General features: G+C 35.7%; 1 protein-coding gene across 7 annotated transcripts in view; it reads left to right on the top strand.

Moving 5' to 3' along the window:
- LpR1 (Lipophorin receptor 1) overlaps nucleotides 1-14,313 on the top strand; it is a 232,665-nt gene that overhangs the window by 8,087 nt on the left and 210,265 nt on the right. The window lies entirely within an intron of this gene.

A 14,313-nucleotide genomic window follows, 5' to 3' on the forward strand; every position in this document is an offset into this window, starting at 1 on the left:
CACGAGCATTCCCAGATTAATATTTCGCAGATATGAATTTGAAACGTCAATTTCAATGTTCTTTATTGCATTGTCAATTGAACTCCACTGTGGTCCAATGCACTGCGCTAAGCCTGAATCGCAGTTTACGGTTTTATTATTTGCTACTTGTTTATATCATCACTATTTTCTTCATTACACATTGAGATTAATATGGGGGACACGTGCCACCGGAGATGTCGTGCGAAGTTGGGCGTCAATGTACGAAGACGCACTGTTATTTAGCTAGTCGTAGGGATTCGTACTTTCGAAATAATATAAATGAGCAATTTATAATATAGAAAAGTCCTAAGAAGTTATTGAATCGTTTTGAGTATCAAAAATTACAGGAATAAATCGTGCAAACACACAATTCTGCACTGTCTCAATTTTTACATTTTACAAATGACAGGGTGAATATAATAAAAGTCTCGTAGATGAAAGAGTACAATCGCATTGTGGCGCTATAAAATGTGCTTTGTGTCCGAAGAAGGCGTCGTTGTGTGAAAAATGGAAAAGGAATTGGACTTGTCATATTTAACCTTATTTCGTTGAAACCCCAGTCCTTGTCGCTATTTGGTTGTTTGTCAGATTTATTCGTTGTACAGGAACTTCCTTAGTTATTCTCGGACGAAAGACGATTCAAAATTTGCATATTTTTTCCCCATTTACGTCTTTCGTCGTAAGGAGGTATTCCTTTTTATTAGGTATCTATTAAATCAAACGCCAGGCTCTTCCCTGGGTCTTTTGTTACAAATAAAGGAAGAATGTCTGGCATTTAGCAATATAAAGTCGGATAAGGTAAAGCACCAGCTGGCAATCCATTGGCAGAGACATGTTTCAGATAATAAAAGCCTGGGATTTTCAATTGAAATGGAACAAAGGGCCTTAGATGTAAGTTTCTTTACCTATTGTTATTATAAAAATCATTGTGATAAAGGATAAAATAATTGTTAATTTTCCTCTTAGATAATTCAAATTTAAATTATTATGTTTAAGTATAATGATAAATAATATTCATAATTATTAGTGAAATTAATTTTGATAATATAATATTGTATAACTAGAAACTTTCACACTGCTTGTTCGTGTTCGTTGCTATTTACAATAATTAATTTCATAGTTGATACTTATTTTCGTCAAAAGTTTGGACACCACAAACGAGAGTTCATTTATAGTTGAACTTTTTACGATTATCCTCGATTGTTTAGAACTTTGCCAAGCCACTGAATGATCTGACAAGTACGTTGTATTATAGTTTGTCAAGAATTTTGTCACTTGTGTACAATTGCTTGTTACTTCCTTTTCTACAAGTAATTCTCTTTCTTCTCTTTATTTATTAGTTTTTTTAATTTATTAGTTTTCCTTTTCTTTTTCTTCTTATTTTTTGGCTTTCCGCTACATTCTGTCGATTGTGCATCCAGACATAGGTGAAAAGACTTTTGTTTTGGGATTTTTGTCTTTATCGTAATACTTTCCTACTTTATTTTATTAAGTCCTTATGATTTTATCCAAATTATAAAATGACAAAACTAAATATAAATCGCTTATTCTAAAGTTAACTTATAAACTTATCAAAGTATGAATTTGAAATAAAAATACTGAGTGATTCAGTTTAATCTTGGACACTTAAATTTTTAAGTAAAGTACTTAGTTAATTAAGTAAATGTTACAATCATTTCAAGAATCTTTTATATCCTTCTGTTTCTGAACCAGTCAGGTTAAGAGATAAAAAGTAAATTAAATGCGCTGCATTAGAATTTAAGGTGAAAATAAATTACTATGTCTAACACACGCCTAACAATAAAGTCGTCAAGCCTTTTGACATAACTTTTGATTAGTCATCATACTTGTCATGTTTAATTTGAGTTATAGTTAATCAATTTCGATTATTAATAAGTTACTTCATAGTTTATGATTAATAGCGATACTTTATCGTAATTAGGATCTAATTAGATTAGTGGCGTTAGCTTGTTCATCTAATTAGTCAACCTACATATTATATTGATTTCTCCGTCATTTCAAATATGTTTAAATAGGAGTATGTGACGATATTGTATTATTGTAAACTTAACTTTCATGTAGTAAAATATCTAAATTACTATAGCGTATAAAGTATACACGTGACCGTCGTATTTTAATGTGTATTGTTTTACTAGCCATATGTATTATACTACATATTTAAAATAATAGTTGTTTAGCGTGACTACGTCTCTAATGAATGTCTGTTATCCCTTTCAATATTTCAGCCTTATAGAGGTCTAAACTGTTCTTTGATATCCCAGGATAAAAAGTAGACTGTGTCTATCTCCAACATGCAAGTTATCTCTGTACCCAACGTCACAATCTGTGAAGCTGCGTAATGCGTAAATAATGCGTAAAAATTACTCCTCAGGTGCCATTAACTTTGTGTCAAAAAGTACGATTTTAGTCCTTATTTTAAAGGCGAATCTTATTTTTAACATGACAGTTGACTCACAGAGTTAAAATCGCGCGTGAGGAGTCACTTTTTACGGACTATTGAGATTACTTGTTCCTGATTTATGGGCGAGTTCGCGAAACAGTTAGATTTTAATAGATATAAATGCACCATGGCCTTGGATTATATTTTAATTGTATACCAGTATTACTGATTGATAAAACAACCATTGTTCTTCCAGTTTACCGGTTTTACTGCATCATCGACCATTTTACGTCACCATCAGATGATATCCAATTCGAGCAAAACAAACCGGTTTAGTATTGAAACAAAAATATTCGTACGATATTAATAAAGTTCGAATAAGAATCACTGATGCCTAATTCGTGCTCTATCGCTTCTGGCAACATTAATCATAGCTCAATTAAGTATTCTAGGGATTCCAATCCGATATTCAACGTTGACCTCGATCTTGTATTGGTCCACTACTACTCTCCTATTTTATGCTATGGATAGGCAGCTGTTCGATAAGCGAGGATCGGGACTGCTAGAAACTATGATATTAACTGAAATATAATTTGGAACTTTTTTTATATAGCATAAAGTTTTTCTTTCGCTTGTTGTTGTACTAACATCAGCTTTTGTTTACGTAGCGGTCAATTGGTTTAAAACATCTATTAATTGCGAGCACTTTGAGTACCTATTGTTTTTAAGCGTTGAAGTTCTGAGCTCTGTTCAGTAACTATAGTACGCGACAGGTTGAGATGGCAGTTGGGGTATGAGGCGCCATAACCATGCCAGGCGTTAGCGCGGGGACTGTGCGGATGTGCGTTTTCCCTCCCGATTGCCATCTCGATCTGTCGCCTACAATACATGTACCTACTATTTATAGGGTTCCGTACCTCAAAAGGAAAAACGTAACCCTTATAGGCTCACTTTGTTGTCTCTCTGTCTGTCTGTCCGTCTGTCTGACAAGAAAAATTTGGCAGGTAGGTACATCTTATAGCTGACATTTGGGGGAAAATCTGAAAACCGTGAATTTAGGGTTACTATTAGGGTTATATAGGGAATTAGATTAGGGAATCTAACCCTTAATTCACGGTTTTCAGATTTTCCCCCAAATGTCACTTCGAAAGTTGAAAATAATTAATAATATTTAATAATTAGTATTTTCAACTTTCGAAGTGAGATAACTATATCAAATGGGGTATCATGTGAAAGGTCTTCACCTGTACATTCTAAAACAGATTTTTCTAAAACAGATTTTTATTTATTTTTATGCATCATAGTTTTTGAATTATCGAAAAAATACCTACGACTGTAGTACTGAACCCTCATTGCGCGAGCCTGACTCGCACTTGGCCGGTTTTTTTAATGTCTCTAAATCAAATTAGTCTGAAATAGGTAAATCACAAAAAAAAACAAATCTCTATAATTTGAAAACAACTTAGCACTTAGGATTTGAATAATGTAATTTTTTTTATGATTCTGTTGGTGGTTCAATAATAATAAATAAAGAATCTACTATTTGAAAAACTGATTTGTTACTAGGCATAGATAATTTTAAATTGCCTTTAATTTTGTTCTTTTTAACTGAAATTATCTTAGATGGATATTTTAACTAAAGAAATTTGCGAACGAAAGAACGAATTTTATAAAAGTGTGAGAAAGCAAACACCAAGAGGAGCGTTAAGAGGAAAAAATTGTGCTTACGGAATACAGAAAATGTGAAAATCAAAAGGATTTTTTTAGCTTAATACAGTTTATACTGTTAATACTTTCTATTACTTTCGGGAGGATATTGGCAATGGTTACCGAATGACAATGTAAAGTTGGATATCGTATTACAATATAATCAAAAATTGCAGAACCGGCAGATAATGGCGGGTCATTTTTGATGTATTTAAAATCTATATATATAAGGGAAAAGCTGACTGACCGACCTATCAACGCATAGCTTAAACTACTGGACGGATGTGACTGAATTTTGACATGCAGATGATAATTTAATTATGACGTAGAGACATCCGTTACGAAAGAATTTTTGAAAATTCAACTCCTAAGGGGTAAAATAGGGGTTTGAAATTTGTGTAGCCTCCGCGGCCGAAGTTGCAGGAATAAGCTATTACTTATAAATTTCCTAGAAGTGCAGGTTAAAACCTATCATAATAAATTATAAAAATTAGTAAATTAGTTCTTAGTAGTTCTAGAAGAAAACTTGTTTTTTAGAAAGGGCTTAAAATATAGCGAGCCAAAAAACGGATTTTATGTTTTGAATTAAAAACAAATTATGGCTTCCGAAAGCAGCATCATCATTAACCATCGCTGACTCACTACTGAGCACGGATCTCCTCTCAGAATGACATGGGGAAGCATAATAACTGTAAAAATGAGAGGAATTAAATTTTGGCCGAGTGTCGCAGTCGAATATCGTTTACTTTTATGGTAATTGCTGCTGCTTGACAAGGGTGAGACTTAATTGGTTAGTTGGGGTGTTGGGGCAAAATGCGACAGGAAGTCTCTACTAGCCGTCACGATATTTGATCCGTTTGTTTTAGTAGGTACTTTGAATAACGGAAAGCCAATTATATATTACTAGCTTATGCCCGGGACTCCACGTGGACTACACAAACAAAACCCTATTTTTATTACCCCTTTAAGGGTTGAATTTTCAAAAATCCTTTTTTAGCGGATGTCTACGTCATAATAGCTATCTGCATGCCAAATTTCATCCCGATCCGTCCAGTAATTTGAGCTGTGCGTGGATAGATCAGTCAGTCAATCACCTTTTTCTTTTAAGTTTTAGGTTATATGGACTAGTTTATACCCGCGACTTCATCCGCATAGATTACACAAATTTCAAACCCCTATTTTACCCCTTAGGAGTTGAATTTTCAAAAATTCTTTCGTAACGGATGTCTCTACGTCATAATTAACCCCCTTAGGCGTTGAATTTTGAAAAATCGTTTTTAAGCGGATGTCTAGGTATGTCATAATAGCTATGCATGCCAAATTTCAGCTCGATCTATCCAGTAGATTGAGATGTGCATTGATAGATCAGTCAGTTAGTTAGTCTAATGCCGATAAGGATTTAATTTATTTATTTGTGTTTTATTTGTACCATGAAAGTAGATCGATTTTACTGAGTGAAGAATCATTTCAATACAATAACTACAAAACAATATTTCCCGCAGTTAAATGCATGTAGTTTATTTTTATTCTTTACCTTCACGCCAGCAATTTTTATACAGATAGATAAAAAATGTTCACTAGTTAAATCCCGTACCTAGGCTTAGATTTAAAAGTCAAACCATGTCGAATATTTTATATTTTTTGTCATCATGGCACGGCTTTTAGATAGTGACAATTTTGTGACGTGCCTACACAAATCATTTTGCTACCACCTTCCTATGATTTAATCCCGGGTTAACATGTTTTATATAGGTAGACCCTACACGAAATGTTTACAATTTTGAATTTAAAACTGAAACATAGATAGTTATTTTTTAGATACTTTTTTATTGAAATGCTTTCGAAAAGGTACCTTAAAATAAAAATCCTATAAATTGATATAGGATTTTTTGCCCATGTTTTGGTTTTGTTCCGAAGATATGTGTCAGTAGATAAAGAGTTTCAAAATAAAACAAATATCTTGGCATTGGGATCACTTTCAATTTGCAGTAATACTGACAAACCCTTTCGTAATACGAAAACATTTGTTTTATCATAGACTGGGACTCTATTTGCTTACCCAACCAATTCGTTAGTCTTTTTTAGGGTTCCGTACCTCAAAAGGAAAAAAAGGAACTCCTAAAGGATCACTTCGTTGCCTGTCTGTCTGTCCGTTTGTCGCGTCTGTCAAGAAAACCTATATGGATTCTTCTCGTTGACCTAGAATCATGAAATTTGGTAGGTAGGTCTTATAGCACAAGTAAAGGAAAACCATGAATTTGTGGTTACATCACAAAAAAAATTTAAATGTGTTCATGAACAAATAATTAGTATTTTCAACTTTCAGAGTAATATCACTATACTAAGTGGTGTTATTATATGAAAGAGCGTTACCCGTAGTTTCTAAAACAGATTTTGATTTATTTTTACGCATTATAGTTTTTGATTTATCGTCAAAATGTCGAAAACACACGAATGTAGTAAGGAACCCTCGGTGTGCGAGTCTGATTTGCACTTGGCCGGTTTTTTCAAATATATGCCCACTTTTATAAATCCCTAGCTTTAACGTAGGTCGTACAACATTTGTGGCGTTCCAAATGGATTGCTATAGGTAGGTACTTTCCATTCTGATTGGACGTACTGCGTGTTACGATTTCAATTACCTTTGTGAAAAAAATTCGGGGAACATTTGTTTTTTGATCTCGCTTAGATTTTATGTTCGCAGGAATTTTAAAAGGTGTTTGAAAAAAGTTTTATTTTAACATTAATTACAGTAGATTGTTTTTAAAAATTATTATTATGATAGAAATTTTATTTTTCGATTAGGCGTTACGCACAGCGGCAGAGTCAACTAGAGAGAAGAACTTCTCGGTTTGATCCTGAATCGACGATTTATAATATCAAATAGGTATCAGGGTGACGTAAAATGAAAGAAAAATAGAGTTACTTTAGGGCTACCTGCGTCAAATGTACTAACATTTGACGCCTGCCGTTGACGTCAAAACCTCGACGTGTTGTTAGAAGTGCCCTAACTATCTTGAACTGAGGCAGAAGGAAGTGGAGCCAAGGGCGCAGTGTCTTTTTTGATAACAACTTATACCAACCTTTTTTTTTGTACTTTGGTGGCATATTGGCGGCGGCGAACGGCGCATGGCACACCCTTCAAGTTTCTCAGTGTTTTCTTTTCATTACATCTACTAATTTTAATTCTATGTGAGTCCTATTTATTATTTTTATTTTTTATTTTTTCTTTTGTTAAAAGAATATTAGCCATGTTAAAATGACTAATATTCCCCTTTCCTCTCCAACTAAGCGTCAGGCTTGTGCTAGGAGTAGGTACGACAATAGTGCAACGGGCGGGGTTTGAACCGTCGACCTTTCGGTTTTCAGTCCACTCCTTTACCGGTTGAGCTATTGAGGCTATATACATAAAGCTGAGTTTAAGTTGTTATAAAAAATCGGCTTCACGCGATTCCGTGGTGTTTTTTTTTAAAAATAAAAATGGCGAGCAAAACGAGCAGGCGGGTCACCTGATGTTAAGTGATTACCGCTGCCCATGAAAATTTGCAGTACCAGAGGAACCACCAATGCGTTGCCGGCCTTTCAGGAATTTGGTAACCTCAGCTTTGGTATAAAATAATAAGATCCGTGAAATTACTGGTTCGAACTTGTGAGCAATTGGCTATAATTTGTTGTCCTACTCAATTCTAAATATCCATCATTTATCATCATCATCATGGTCAACCCATCGCCGGCTCACTACAGAGCACGGGTCTCCTCTTAGAGTGGAAGGGTTTTGGCCATAGTCTACCACGTTGGCCGTGTACGGATTGGTAGACTTCACACACCTTTGAGAACATTATGGAGAACTCTTAGGCATGCAGGTTTTTTCACGATGTTTTCCTTCACCGTTAAAGCAAGTGATATTTAGTTACTTAAAATGCACATAACTCCGAAAAGTTAGAGGTACCGGAATCGAAACCCCGACCTCCGATTAGAAGGCGGACGTCCTAACCACTAGACTATCACAGCTTGTTTTCATCATTACGCTTATTTAAAGGTAATAAAGGCTTGTTTAGAGGCAAAACGTTCTCATATGTCGCATTTTTTTAAAAGAGGGAAAAGAGGATCATTTTAATATTGCTTTTTAATCCTGGAATTATGTTGTTTCATATTTAACACACACAAAAGGATGAAAGAGCCGGTCACAGGGTCTTTCAGATCCGTTTACATATCGGCTAATGTAGATGCAACCCGACGTATTCTGAGCTTATTTGTACGAGGATAATACTATATTTTCCAGGTCGTGAATGAGTTTTAAAAATGATTTTAAATTCCAAAAAAAGTTTTATTAATCACAGTTGAAAATTGCTTGATATTTTTTTATACGCTGCTGTTTTTTGGCTTGCCTAAATGTTCAAGCTTATTAACAAGGATAAAAGTTGATGCGTTGGCAAAGGAAAAGTTTGATATGAGAAAAGTTTGCGGCAATTCTTTGTTAGAGATTATTTGCTTCCTGTTTTTCAACTTTTATTTTCAAACAAATTTTAATATTTTGTACAACAAAAATGAGAAGGTATGATTTTATATTGTTTTTCAAGTTGAATTCTATCAACCCTCGAAATGAAAACAGGAATAAAGTAATAAAGTAGGTGCTTTAACTTTGTAAAAAGAATTAAGCTTATTAATTATTGTATCGAATAGGTATCCCATCCCATCTGAAACTGGTTTTCATCTAATAGCCTTTGCAGACTACAAAAATGATTGACAGCTTAATTAATGTAATTCGATTATTTTAAAGTAATTATACTTTCGCTGTAGACGTGCACAAATTCAGTGAATTAAGTTTTACTCGATTTCTATTGATTCATTCATTCATTCCCATCAATTTAATAAGTCCGCCGACTATCCGACCGACTGCTAATTTAAGTAAGAGCGTAAACTCATCGACTGTAATTTTCCACATCTAGACAAAGTTGATAAATTTCGAATAAGTATAGAAACACTATAACATCAGAATAAAATGGACCTAAAGTTTCAGTGTACGAAGGCTGAAGTCATTTTTTCAGGACCATTGATTTATGTTTAACTGACATAGCTCAAAACCACCCGCCCCTTTAGGTGGAAAGGCGACATCAATCGAATCGTCGAGAGCCGCTGGGTGCATGTGGTGTGGAAGTCCCTACTAAGTACTAGAGGCCTATGTCCAGTAGTAGATACATATCGGTTGATAATGACGATGGTGATGATGATATTTTCACTTAGGGCGCTGGCTGTAGGAGTATAGACGAACTGGACCTTAAAAGTTAACGGAGTTACCGGAGTTTAGATTTGTTTTACGCCAATTTTCTAACGTAAATACTTAACGTCAGATAAATTGGCGTTTAGATGTTTTGACCATCGATACTAGAAATCTATAAACGTTGTCGATATGTGCTAACTCGTACTAAGTCTAAGCGTAGGTTGCACGTATTGGCGCGAATAAACAAATATCTATGGTTTAAAGGAGATATCTTATTTTTAGCTTTATCAGGGTAAGGCTCAAAATAAATTTCCTTCATTCAAATGCCAGAATATCGGATTTTCAGGCACATTTAATTTGCAAATCCGTATCAAAATTGCAGTCACATATACGGCTGCACTAGCTACGTGTGGTCCGACGTATACTTACAAATTAGGTAGGTAAATGTGGCTGCACTGAAAACTCTGATTACAAATGCGAAAGTGTATTTGTTTAGTTTGTCCTTCAATCACGCCGCACTGAGCAACGGATCGACATGATTTTAGGGTTCCGTACCTCAAAAGGAAAAAGGGAACCCTTATAGGATGATGAGTTTGAGCTGTGCGTTGATAGATCAGTCAGTCAGACAGTCAGTCAGTCAGTCAGTCAGTCAGTCAGACAGTCAGTCAGTCACCTTTTCCTTTTATATATTTAGATTATTTAAGATATAATTCTCTGATATTCTAATGAGGGATGTTTCCAGTTATCAGCATCATTTAATTTGCAAATCTGTCAAAGAAAGCACGTAAGTCTCCGAAGCAGTGCGCCGTAAGCAGATGATACTGCGGCCGATTCAAATCGGAACTGGATAAATGCTCTTCAGCCACTGAGCCGGGGTCCTGTGGTTGAATACAAATGGACCGTTTATCCCCAAAAGCCAATTTGTATGCAAATTACAGGTCCGTTTAACTATTCTCGTTAGTTGCTCATTTTCAGATTGCCCTTATTCGGAATTCTTTGATTTATATTGCTAATGTGGGAACTAACGGTTTCGTTAGTACAGTGGCTTACTTAAAAGTAAATCATCATCATCATCGTCAACGACCGATAGACTTGCGCCGCCTCTCTTCAGCGGCTCCCTGCGACTCGCCTGATGTCGTCCGTCCACCTAGTGGAAGGTCTTCCAACGCTGCGCTCCGGGTTCGGGGGTTCGATCCTGAGCACACACTTTTAATGTTTCGGAGGTATGTGCACTTAAAGCAATACGATACCACTTGCTTTGACTTGCTTTAACGGTGACCTGCGTGACTGGAGAGTTCTCCATAATGGTCTAAAACGTGTGTGAAGTTGGCCAATTCGCACTGGGCCAGCGTTGCAGACGATGGCCTTAAACCCTCGCTCACTCACTCACTCATTCCGAGTGGACACCCGTGCACAGTAGTGGGCAGGCGATGGGTCGATGGTTACAGTCTGAGATAAGAGCAAATAACCTTACATTATACCTAGATATATATAGAGAACTGTAAGTCCTTTCACAAACAATATATAAACGAGACCTTTTTAATTGACTGTGGACAGTGACCCATTTTAAATATGCGGTGGCACGGACGTTCAATTAATACATTATAGAGTTGCAACTGTTCATAATGTAGAATGTATCCATAAAGTTATTTATATCCGATATAGGTCGATGTATTCAATAGCTTATAAATGACATATTATTTCAGTTTACACCAGATTTTTTTGATTCAGATTCCGAAAGGAACGGAATATCTACCAATACCGAATCGAAAAATCATTACACAATAAATACTTATAATAGTTTTTACAACAAATAATGCTCCGATTCCCCGGATGCTTTGATTATTTATATCCAATACTATTACAAATAATAAAAATAGGGGTACATTTATTTTAAAAGGGTCTTACAAGGACACATTATTATAATGCCATATACAATATACATGTTAGTAGCACCGTAGTCGTGCTCGGTGATAAATAGGACAGAAGATAAAAACGTGTCCTATGCCCGTGACTTCGTCCGCAACAACACACAATACACAAACCCCTATTTTAACCCCTTAGGGGTTGAATTTTCAAATCGTCATAATAGCGAACTACATACCAAATTTCAGCCCTATCCGTCCATTAGTTTGAGCTCTGCGTTGATAGATCAGTCAGTCAGTCAGTCGGCTTTTCCTGTTATATATTTAGATCGGGGTCGTAATATTTCACTCAGATTCAAAAACGGTTTGTTGACTTCTGTTTACTGTACCTACTGATGTTCGTGACAAAAATGGTACGAAAATTGCAGTCCCTAGGCAGTGACAGTAAGTGTAATGGACAGTACAGGGTCCATTGTAGCTCACAACTGAAAAGACAATGTGCAATTGAGGCGAATGACTCGAAATGACTGACGGCTGGTCTGGTACAATCACAATAAAATGAAACAAAACCTACGGCGCGGCGGCGTCCCGGAGAGCTTTTTCGTTTATTTGTTGGAGATATTTTTTACTGGAGGTTACGAGGTGATGGATATTTGAAATTAACTTTGATTAATCCAGTTCGGTAGGTCCAATTTCGAGAAAGAGGTCAGCCGCCGAATCCAACTTGGCTGCGGGTAGCGTTCAGGAAGCATCGAGATGTCTTCTTGTCCAAATTTCCTCAGTGCTTGAAGACCGAAGTCTCCGAATAGTGCGTGTTGCCAGTGATGACGTATGGATCCGAGACATAGTCGCTGTGGGTCTCATAAGAAAACTCAGTCACTCAGCAGGCAATGGAGAGAGCTATGCTTGGAATTTCTCTACGTGATTAAATCAGAAATGAGGAGATTGGCAGGAGAACTAGAGTAACCGACATAGCTCAACGGGTTGCGAAGCTGAAGTGGCAATGGGTAGGGCACATAGTCCGGAATACTGATAAACGTTGGGGTGCCAAGGTGCTGGAATGAATGAAAGACCTCGCACCGGAAGGCGTAGCGTTGGAAGACCGTCCCACTAGGTGGACGGACGACATCAGACGAGTCGCATGGAGCCGCTGGATTCAGGCGGCGCAAAATCGTGGCGTGTGGAAGTCTGTACAAGAGATGCATGTCCAGCAGTGGACGTCTATCGGTTGATGATGATGATGAAATTGCTAATCGTCATTATTCTCTGATAGATAGGACTACTTTTGGATACAAATAATCTTGTGTTCGAATTGTTTTAGATTTAAATTATAATTTTCTGGAAGCCTTCTTGGTTTCTATGAAAACCATCATTCTCCTGCTTATCTGCTGCCTAATTTGTTTTTAAACTGGTCCCTAAGAAAAAACTCGAAAACTGTAGACTGTAGGTATGAAATGGGGGAACATAGGTAGGTACAATATACATGGAATGTTTTTCAGTAGGTCGATAAGGAATCTTTGTTTTTTTTAGACGACACTATTTGAGCTGCCATGTATAATTTATTATTTTTAACTGCAAACTGAAACAAAAGAACTGAACTGAACTGAACCGGGACCTCTAAATTACCATACCTATATATTATATCTAAATACAAAGCTGTAGATCATCAAGATATAATCATAACTAAATGAAGTAAAACAGCGCCCATTTTTAAAACTTTGTAATATTAAAAATGCTAAATTAACAATGTCTGAGTTTTTACAAAAAATACAATTAGCAAAGATTTTCCTCGTAGCGAAGGGTCAGATAATGTTTTTAGTAATTTAATTACCAAGTATACTCATAATTTGACTATACCAAAATTAGAAAAGAAGTTTTATGCAAGATCAATTTTTAAGTAATTGGCAGATTGGTACTTATTCCTACATCAATAAGTACTAAATAGTATAAAATACTACTTTAATGTAATAAAATTAGGTATATTTACCAACTTGCAATGATCATGATGTCAACTGTATCTACCTATGGCGTTCCCTCCCTATGGCCATCTCGACCTGTCGCCGACTATACATATTCGTTTGTCTAGATATTATGATATTATGGTTATTAAAAACTATAGGTACAACAAACAAAATACAATCCTAAATTGCCTGTTAGTCATCCCTATCATTTTTACCTTTTACAATTCCTAACAATAAATATGTAATTCCAGAACATAAAAGGACAATAGAGACCACGGAAAGTGGCCGTCGAAATCGGCATAAATCTCAACTTTAAGGAAGAAGGATGGATTGGACATATTATATGATTCTAAACATCCCTTTGTAATCCCTATATAACGGGGATAAAGATAGGTACAACGGTCAATACGAAAGTATTTCATGTTCATTGAATTATGAGGTTTTGGATTAGGAAGGTACTTTATTATGATTTTCCTCTTTTTATATAGGTAAGTATATTAGGCTAGGGATAGATTCCTCTGACATCATTGGTAAACATAATGTTTTTATAACGTACCATTTCATACCTAGTGTGATTCGGCTCTAAATGAATTCATTAAGTTTTGGTCGAGCATGCTTCAGTGAAGCGTGTGACGTCCAGCGGTGGTCGCAGCCGCTCTGACAGCCAATTTCGGTCGAGGGCTCTCGTTACGTTCAAAGCTAATGGTTTGATTATGGTGGCAACGAAACGAAATTACTCGTATTTTATATGTAAATGTTATTCGAGTAGGGAAGCTGAGTGTTCGCCAACTGACATCTTTGAAACATGAACAAAAATATATAACCGTCAGTGACATATTCACAGACATATAGTAGTAGGTAGGTAAATATTTTTTAACTAAAGAATTTAATACAAAATTCTGATTGGAGATTTCTTTTGTCGTGCAATAACTAGATGATAACGATATTAAACTACGTAGACCACTGCCATTTGTTTGAGTTAAACCGATTTAAAAATTGGAATTTAAAAAGCAGTAATTTTGTAACTGTAATGAAAATCAGCTGATAACAATCCTAGAAATAATAAAATTGAAATCGTAGTACTATTATAGCACATTAATATATCACTCAAACCTAATGGTTTCTTAGATACAGAAA

The sequence above is a fragment of the Maniola hyperantus genome, chromosome 2 (genome assembly GCF_902806685.2).
Source record: "Maniola hyperantus chromosome 2, iAphHyp1.2, whole genome shotgun sequence".
In the NCBI taxonomy this organism is placed as follows: Eukaryota; Metazoa; Arthropoda; class Insecta; order Lepidoptera; family Nymphalidae; genus Maniola; species Maniola hyperantus.